General features: G+C 42.0%; 1 pseudogene; it reads right to left on the bottom strand.

Annotated features, from left to right (window-relative positions):
• Positions 1-520: 520 nt before the first annotated feature.
• LOC126299649 (5S ribosomal RNA) lies at positions 521-638 on the bottom strand (annotated as a pseudogene).
• Between the last annotated feature and the right edge of the window lie 9,068 nt (positions 639-9,706).

Raw genomic sequence — 9,706 nt, 5'->3', positions numbered from 1 at the left:
GATGAGAGACAACATATGTATGATATCGTGCTCAAAAGTAATGCTTCTGATTTTTGTATGAGAAAACTCTTCCAGCTTTTTAAATAAGAGAAACAACATTCTATATCTTTATTCTTCATATCTACATATTTACTTCTCAACATAGTCACCCTGGCGACGAACACATTTCTCCGAACGAGAGACCAATTTGTTGATACAGTCACTGTAGAATGTTTAACTTTGTTGGCGGATCCACAACCTCACCTCTAATTACAAGGCTTCATCACACTATCAGAGTGAAGTACTCAAAGGTGTTCTTTAAGTATTAATAAAACTAAAAAAAACTCCGTCCGAACAGGCCTTGGAAGGCCCAACGGCACCGACCGACCGCCGTTTCATCCTCAACCACAGGCGTTACTGGATGCGGATATGCAGGGGCATGCGTTCAGCATACCGCTGTCCTGGCCATATGTCAGTTTACGAGACCGGAGCCGCTACTTCTCGATCAAGTTTGCCTCACAAGGGCTGAGAGTACCACGCTTGCCAACAGCTCTCGGCATACAGGATGGTCACCCATCCAACTGCTAGCCCAGCCCGACAGCGCTAAACTTCGGTGATCTGACGGGAACCGGTGTTACCACTGCGACAAGGCCGTTGGCTTTAAGTTTTGACAGCTGATGAAAATCGGGTGGTGCCAAGACGGAACTGTGTGGTGGATGATCGATGTTAGCGAATCCAAGGGGACAAATTGTTGCAAATGTCGAAGCGCACGTGTGCGGTCTGGCATTGTGGGACATGGTGCTCCATATGTGGACGAACTCTTGGAGTCAGTGTTTTCAGTTTTCTGAGGGTTTCTGAAACTCCGACATTGTTACGCTACACACCGCCATATTACACGCTACAACTCGGAGCCCTCAAGCGGTAAAGAATTGTAACTTGAGTCAGCAGCACGGGAAAGTCGACCGAGTAATATGCACGATACATAGATACATGCATCAACCGATGTTGGAAACAGAAATTATGTTGCCTATCTCTTCTTGGATGCTACGCCCCCAAAACGTGAATAATAAATCGCTCCTTAAAGCACAACGGCCTTCTTGTAATGTGTATCAGTGGACTTGGTTGTTTTTGTGAGATTTACATCTCCAGAATTAGTATCCCTTTAGAATAGTTATGTACAATGAGGTACTAATGTGCTAGTGGGTGACCTTAAATCGGCATAAGAGATTTAGAATCTTCCGAGAATGTAAGAAATATTTACATACAAACAAAATTTCGATAAACACGTGCATCGTGCCTTTGCGTGCCGTATTAAGAAAACTAGAACTGGTTACAATCGGAGGTGACAGTTGAGGGACGACACACTAAAAAATCTGTATCATTATAGATTAATTCTATAATCTCATATGACAGGACGAAATGTGAGTGCTGAAACAAACAGGTGGATTTAGAAATGCTCGAAAGTGAGAAATAGATTCGTTTTCTTTTGGTAAGGACGCGAAAGCCAAACTGTTCTGAAAGCAAAATATTGTCCTGAACAAGTCTGAGCTGGAGCCTGTCCAGGAAGACTCTTTCAGAGGTTTTACCGAGTAGTGGGAGAAAGCTTATGGCTCGGTAGTTCTTTGGCCATGACCTGTTCTTGGCGGGTTTCGGAGTTGCCCCTGTGACGACTTGCTTCCACGGTTATTGTTATGTCCTCTTGTTAGCTATTGCCGCGCGGGGTGGCCGCGCTGGCTAGGCGTCTTGTCACGATCCGCGCGTCTCCCTCCGGTTGGGTGTGTGTGTTGCCCTTAGCGTAAGTTAGTTTAAGTTAGATTAAGTAATGCGTAAGATTAGGGACCGATGACCTCAACAGTTTGGTTACATAAGACCTTACCACAAATTTACAAATTTGTTAGCTGTTATTTTTAATTACCCGTCATAGTATTTATAGCTTGTTGCGGAAGCTCCCCGAATTTTTGTCTGTGATGTTTTCGTCTACAGGCGCCTTGTTGTTACGAAGGCAATTGATATAGGAGCGGACTTCCTCTGGAATGACTTGAGGAATTTGTGACTGCTCTGCAATGTCTACCTCAGCGTCGAGGAGAGTTGCAAGTCTCTCCTCTCCTTTGTCGGTGTACTGACGACTTCAATAGGAAGAAAATTCCTTTCAAAAATATCTGACATCGCGTTTGCTTTCTCTTCCGTCTTATGGACTCACGCTGAAGTAGCTTCCAACGGTGGGAGTCGAGAGTTGGGCGGCAGAAAATGTACACTGTGTCGCACATTGTTGCATCTGGCTGTAGTGATGAGAGTTTCTCCTGCCAGCGTCGATTACGGCAGTCTGTGAGTATAGCCTTAATCTGCCTTCCCAGAAGGTTTACACGCCCCTTGATGACTGGATAGCGTGTGAGGCTGCAAACCTTATTAAGACGGGTCCTTTCATGTATCGTGGCCAGGATCTCCAAAGGCAGTATGACAGTAGGGCACTCAGAACGTATTATCTGTTGTGTCTACGAGGTAATGAATCAGTGGCAATGTCGCTTAAGGCGTTGACAATTTCATTTACATTAGTATTCGAGTCAAATTGAATGTTGCTCAGCTGCTCCATCAGTTAATGGCGGAAGACCTGGCAGTCAGTCTGTCTGGTGTTCAGTTTCGGGGTGACGTTGGTGGTCTCAGCTGCAAAGTACAAGGTGACTTGAAGATGATCAGATGGCAGCACATATAGCTGCCTTCTATCAAAACTGCATTCCGGTAGTTTTGGTACAGTACATAAATGACGTAGTAAATGGTAGGATTACTGGCAGCATTGCTAAGGAAAGGAACATAAATGAATGTGTCGGAGAGAAATTTGGAGCCGATGACTTCTCGTTGTTTTTTGTTCGTTTGTTTGTTTGTCTTGCACCTAATTAGAGCCGCACATCATTCAGTGCTAGTCCACTGTGTTTTTGTATCCTTACAAAATATAAACTGCATTTTGTAAGTAATAAAAATTAGTTGACTGCATAACTTCTGCGCTTTTATGTAACCAAAGGGATTTATGTTGATGTAAATACAGTTTACGTTCATAAACACACAAAAATCTGTATAATTTTTGTTGTTATTTTATATACCATAGAACCTTACCAGTGTTTCCTCTCATTATTGATCACTGCCAAAGTTATTTATGAATAACCGAAACATGTTTCATCTAAGTTCGACGAGGCATCGAAGTGATGTTTGACATGCTTTTTTAAGGAAATAGCTTTTTTCAGCGCTATATGATAAATCGGTATTTTTTTATTTTTAGTACAGCGTTCCTCTATTTCAAGTTACAAACCAACAATTCTCCAATAAATCCTGAATTAGACATTGAAAATTAAATTTGGGTGTAAATACTGTTTATTTTTAAGTAAGCCACAGGAGGATGACTCAGTAGAACAAAGGTGTTATGTGGTCTCTCAGTTTCTAGACCGTTCACCGCTTCTGGTTTCTAGAGGTCTTTAGTAAGACACTGATCCCATATGCAAAGGCATCAAAATTAAGTAACGCTGGATAGGTATGCAACACATCTAAAGTACAGATAACGCGGTTGGTATCTTAACTGACCAAGGAAACTAGGAAAACTAATGTACTCTACGACTGCTTATGATTGAATACGATAGCCTATGGTAGTTTTTCAACTCTAGTAACGCATAAACCCCTTGTGCTGTGACAGAATGTTTAATTTCTTAGAAGACGGTGACATTTAGCATATCTGATTTGTCGCTGTTCTTTGGGCAAATTGTAGGCTTTTCCAGACCGAAAATGTTGGCGTGAACTTGTACAGAAGACTGTAGCAGTCGGCATCCAATGATGGTGGGGTTCACGAATTCCAGGCTGCCTGTTTTGCATTGAAGTCACAGGCTGAAAAGGGCCTGCCTCGTTGACTGAGTAGTTGCTCAGGGTCATCTAATTCTAAATGGCCTCTAGAAGATAGATACATGGCGCTGAATATGAAGACATCTTGTATGGTTTCTACTGCCACAGCGGAGGCTTCGATTTTGTGTAAGGACATCAAATGTTATGTCTCATTAAAGGAAGATAACATGTCAAAACACTGTGAAGACCGAATATTTGAAGGTTGTTTAGGAGCATTTTAATTTTCAAGCAAAAATCTTTTCATTATAGGCCTCCACAGATCCCTTGTTCAGACTATAAGGTTTTCCTCTTTAGACTTGATGCTGTGCTATACTCGATTTATAATAAAGATATGAGGTTGATTTTATTTGTGGATTTCAATAGCCACCCGCTGTAACCGAGCGGTTCTAGGCACTTCAGTCCGGAACGGTGCGACTGACACGGTCGCAGGTTCGAATCCTGCCTCGGACACGGAAGTGTGTGATGTTCTTAGGTTAGTTAGGTTTAAGTAGTTCTAAGTTCTTGGGGACTGATGACTTCAGATGTTAAGTCCCATAGTGCTCAGAGCCATTTTGATTTGGATTTCAATACAGAATTTATGACTGATTCTACAGAAAAAAGAATGCTATTGGATTTACTGGAATCTTACGATCTTATACAGACTGTATATTTTCCAACTAGAATTCAGAGAAACAGCAGCACTGTCAAAGACAGTGTCTCAGTGTCTTGGTAGGCTGTTCGCTTGTTGGTGGACGTAGCGTGACAAAAATTACTGTAGTAATCAACTGCCAGATCATGACGCACGGATAGTAGTACTGAAAGGAATAAAGGCAGAGTCATATCACAAGGTAGCAAACAAAAAATTTAGAGATATGTGTGTACTTTTAATGCAGATATTTAAAGCCAGCCTCGAACCTATCACTTTTTTAATACCTCTTTCTCATTAAAAAAGTGCAGGCACATATGCAGTAGTAATAAGCAACCGATGTTTATAACTAATGACCTTAGAATATCATGTAGGAGGAAACGGGTACTGTACTACAATATGAAGGCCAGTCATAACGTCACTAGAGACAACATTGCAAAGTGCTGAGAGATTTTATCAAACTGGCTAAAACAATGTATTATACCAGGAGAATAGAAGCTCTCAGAACATAACTAAATTTGTATGGTCAATTGCGAAAAAATGTATCAGGGCAGAATATGGATGCTCACGTCTCTTGTGTGAGAATGGAACTGTTAGTGATCCATCAGAGATCTACAAAACATTTAATAATTAATTTTTGTCAATAACCGGCTAGTCAAATAAACATTTTATTGGTACATATATGCAGAAATATGGAAAGCTTGTTTTCCGAGAAAGCTGTATCACATGCAGCTACAGGAAACAAGCAACGACTGAATTGAATCAATTACTACATCACTAAAGTGTAAAGACTCCCATGGTGATGATTAAATGTCAATTAGGATTATGAAGATCGGTGCACCATACGTTAATTCTGTACTTAGTCATCTGCGCAATGAGTCTTTGAGGAGTGGTCAAATTCCTGGCAGACTGAAATACTCGTTATTGAAACCAATTTATAAAAACCGGAAAAGAGCGAGTAGGACTCGCACTGCAAGGGTTCCGTACAAACTTAATTATGTGTGCAGATAATTCATCAATTTCGAGGATCTCGACGATTTTTCTCTCTTGTCGATATCGATACTGGCGAGACATCTGTCCGGGAAATCCTAAGGTTTTCGAGACTGTGTTAATTCTCAGTTTTAAGTCCAAATTTTTTGTGTGGTTTCGCTTTCGCTACTGTCACTTTCTTTTATTAATTTTGGAGTTATATTAACATGCTTTGCTAACTCGTAATTGAATATGCTTTGAATTCGTCTGCTCCCGTCCCTTTTGCGATAAGATCTGAAGGAAGTCTCCACAGAAGGAAACTGTATAGCTGCCAATAGGACTATTGTTGTTACGAAAAATGTCGAATTGGACTCTGGAACACTTCAGTGGCTATTTTATGGGATATTGGAACCTAATTCCAAACAATGGAAGTGCAGTCGTGTATCAGTTACGAGTTTTATTTTGCTCTGAAACACTGCAGATGCTGTACATGTCGTAAGCATAGACTCTGAGGGAATGTTCGTAAGTAGAATGAGTCGGTGGGGCGCGGAAGAGGAAGCTTTATGTACAAAATTTATAAATATTTCGAACTAACTGGCTGAACTACAGTAAAGAGGAGTCCTCTGCCGCAGTGAAAACGATTCTTTTGCTATTTAGCGCGAGAGGCGGCCCTACGCAAAAGAATCGTTTTCACTGCGGCAGAGGACTCCTCTTTACTGTAGTTCAGCCAGTTAGTTCGAAATATTTATAAATTTTGTACGTAAAGCTTCCTCTTGAATCATTTTACCTCTTACTGAAAACCAGCTCAAAATCTCCACAGCAGTTCCTGAGATTTTTGATAGGTTACGAATGTAGCGTAGGTTTGTAATTGCAAAAAAATATTTTTATGTGATATAATTACAAATTAACAGTTTTCGGGTTTTTTCTGTACTTGTACTGTAAAATCCTGCTTCTTGTCAACATTCATGATGCTAGATCAACGGGAAGAACTCTACTGGTCTTGATGAGTGAGCTTGCGAGTATCAAAAATATCCGTACCTTTTCATTACAGTGTATAAAAGGTTAAAATATTTACCCCACCAAGAGTCATTACACCTTAGTATGTGACATAAGTTTCAACTTTACGTATACTTCTAACCACTCCTGACAAAAAGGTGTCTTAACAATCGGACAGCCAGCCAGACAGACGAACGGACAAAGAAGTGCTCCTATAGTGGTTGTGTTTTTACCGACTGAGGTACGGAACCCTAAAAAGAATGAAAGAGGTAATGTACCGGCGTATCGACAAGCGCCGGCGCGAAGACGAAGATCGCAAGAGCAAAGAAGGCGGTGAGGCAACGTTAGCCAATAGCACAGTGAAACGGATTGCATCACGACAAGAGCGCTCTCTAACCGAAGACAATATAAGCGCCGCTCCTGCCAGCCTAGGCCGGACAGTATTAGGAGAGCACAACGGTAGCAGAGACGTGTGATCCGTATCCATTGCTTACATGGACACTGTATATAGCAAAGGACTCTGACTTAATTGCATGTCACCCATCGCTTGCGACACCATCGTAAATTCAAAGTTAAGTATTGTCAATCTGCTATACGAGACGAGTGGGTAGAACCCCACAGGTAACGTAAGCAATTACCGTCCAATTTATTTGCTACCAGTTTTTTCATACGTGTTTGAGAAAGAACTGTATAGGGGAGTAGTGGCACATCTCAGTACACATAATTTTCTGAGATAGTAAGTTTGGCTTTAGGAAGGGAGTATCCCCAGAAAATACAATGTATTCTTTTGTGTGTGAGGCAGTAGCAGAGCTTAACGATAGCTTGAGGACAGTAGGTGTTCTCTTTGATATTAAAAAAAGCATTTCACTGTGTGCACCTAGATTACTTTTGTGTAAGTTGGAACATTACAGGATTATGGGAAAATCTCAGCAATGATTCATCTCATATCTGGATAGTAGAAAGCAGAAGGCTGTCATCCAACGTACACAAACAGGGAAAATGTGTGTGTCTGCCTGGGGCTTTCAGAGAACAGATTAACTGAAACAAAATGCAATGCAAAGAGTTTCTGACACGGAACGTCAGTGAAAGTGAAATTCTATTGTGTGAAGCTGGTCAGGCAATCAGTGAAGTCGATCATTTTAAATTCTTATGGCTGAGAGTAGGTGAAAACTTACATGGAAGTAACGCATTCAAGATGTTGTCCACAAACTTCACTATAAGAATGATCTCCTAGGCCTTTCACAGTGAAACACGGTTTGTCTGCTTTACTTATTGTCGCATTGTTACCTCTTATAGTGTTATATTCTGGTTCAATTCTATGCACTCACCGAGAGTATTCTTGTCCCTAAAAGGAGCTGTTAAACACAACTGCGGTGTTGCCCACGCGTGTGACCGATGTAATGGTGCCTCGGCACTACATTCAGTGAACAGGAGGCGGATTAACGATATACGCTTCCGTAGCATTTCCTTAAGCATTGTAAAGGTAAGTTTGTCTGTTCAGCAGGTTACGTTTTCAGCAGGCTTCCCGCAGAATCGAAAAAGCTGAATGATACACCTCTAATTGAAAAGTTTCCGTGTGACACACTCCTATTACTCCTATTCTGTACAGCAGTTCCTTGTAGTGGTTGAGAACTTTTCTTTGTAACGAAAATATTGCTCTGGAGACGAGCAGTGCTTCTTTCCATAGGTGGTGGCCACTTTTCTTTGGCTGTATCCTGTTGTCCAGTTTGTGGTGCTGTGGTGGGTGTGAAATTCTGGCTTCTTCTCGTTTTTACTGGTTCGGAGGCGAAAGTCCCCTAACGCATCGTCTTGCGCTCTTATATAGGCTTCACATCCCTTGTAGCTGGCTGGATATCTTAGTCATAATTGCAATGACGAGGGACGTGAAACAATTTTTGGCATCGGTAGCATTGCACTGGCCCCCGACTACCGCCGAGATCTTCAACCTCGACTTCCAACACGCACAGTGGAATGAAATGGACTATCTCTCGAAAAATGGCTCTGAGCACTATGGGACTTAACGTCTATGGTCATCAGTCCCCTAGAACTTAGAACTACTTAAACCTAACTAACCTAAGGACATCACACAACACCCAGTCATCACGAGGCAGAGAAAATCCCTGACCCCGCCGGGAATCGAACCCGGGAACAAATGTCTCTAGATGCTGCGGCATGTTCCACAATATGACAACTCGCAGGGATGTGATCTTTAACGCTGCTGTCATCTTCATGCGTGTGTCAGTGGTGGCGACGTATGTTACGTCTTCAACTGCGTCTTTGACATCTTCATCTGATGAAGACGTCGGAATGTGACGAACGACGGCTTTTCAAACCTGCCGTTAGTCGAGCACGAGAGTTAGCAGCTCCAACTTTATCCAGCACTCCGACATAGTCTTCAGTAGGAGAGAGGACAAGTTTTAGCTTATCGCCAACTGCTTTCTTCGCTGTTAAGCGCTGCTTCCAGTTGTTCTTCAGTCATTTGTAAAGTTTCTTGTAAGTATCTGGAAGAACGATCGGCGACACCTTCTGTTTGGGTTGTTGTTTTTATTGTTTGCTGTTTCTGCTGTTTTGCATCACCGTCTTCCAGCGTTGCATCTGCGTCTTTAATAGCATTGTAACGATTACTGATTTCCGATTGTAGTTCTCCGGTAGCTCTCCTCTTTTTGGCTTGTCTCATACTTGGCAATTTGAGAGAGCCATCATTGTTGGCTGCAGGAAGGTGCTGATTGTCAACTGTAGCAGCAATTGATTCACTGTGTTTTTGTGTATGGTTTGCTGCTGTTTTAGCTTGTTAACAGAACAAATCTTCTTCGCAGGACAAACCCGAATATTTAGTTTCGTGAACGTACAAATCCATACTTGTTACATCGTACAAGGTGCCCCTGTTGCCATTCCAATTTTCATCATAAGTGGAGCGGTCGATGTGGTCGCTAGCGGAGCAGGTTACGTTAGGCGCCAATCGCCCGAGGCCTCGCGCACACATCCTTCCTGCTTTGATGCTGTAGCTCGACTGAACTAACATAGTACGTTGGTACAATTGTGCGTTGTTAATGGAAGTCTACAAGTCACATGTGTGACATAGCTGCTTCATACCGAACTCAATAATTACGTCTGGTGGATTTGTCACTTACAAATTAAAAATATTGTCAGGCCGTAATCACACTAGAGTGCAGTTCCGAAAGCAGGGCCGTCACTTAAGCTCATTACTTAGCACTGAAAGCACGTTTATAACTGACACCAGTGGCTCTGAGCACT

Source organism: Schistocerca gregaria, chromosome X (assembly GCF_023897955.1).
Source record: "Schistocerca gregaria isolate iqSchGreg1 chromosome X, iqSchGreg1.2, whole genome shotgun sequence".
Classification (NCBI taxonomy): domain Eukaryota; kingdom Metazoa; phylum Arthropoda; class Insecta; order Orthoptera; family Acrididae; genus Schistocerca; species Schistocerca gregaria.
The sequence above is the reverse complement of the archived record's forward strand: the minus strand, read 5'-3'. Positions and strand labels throughout refer to the sequence as shown.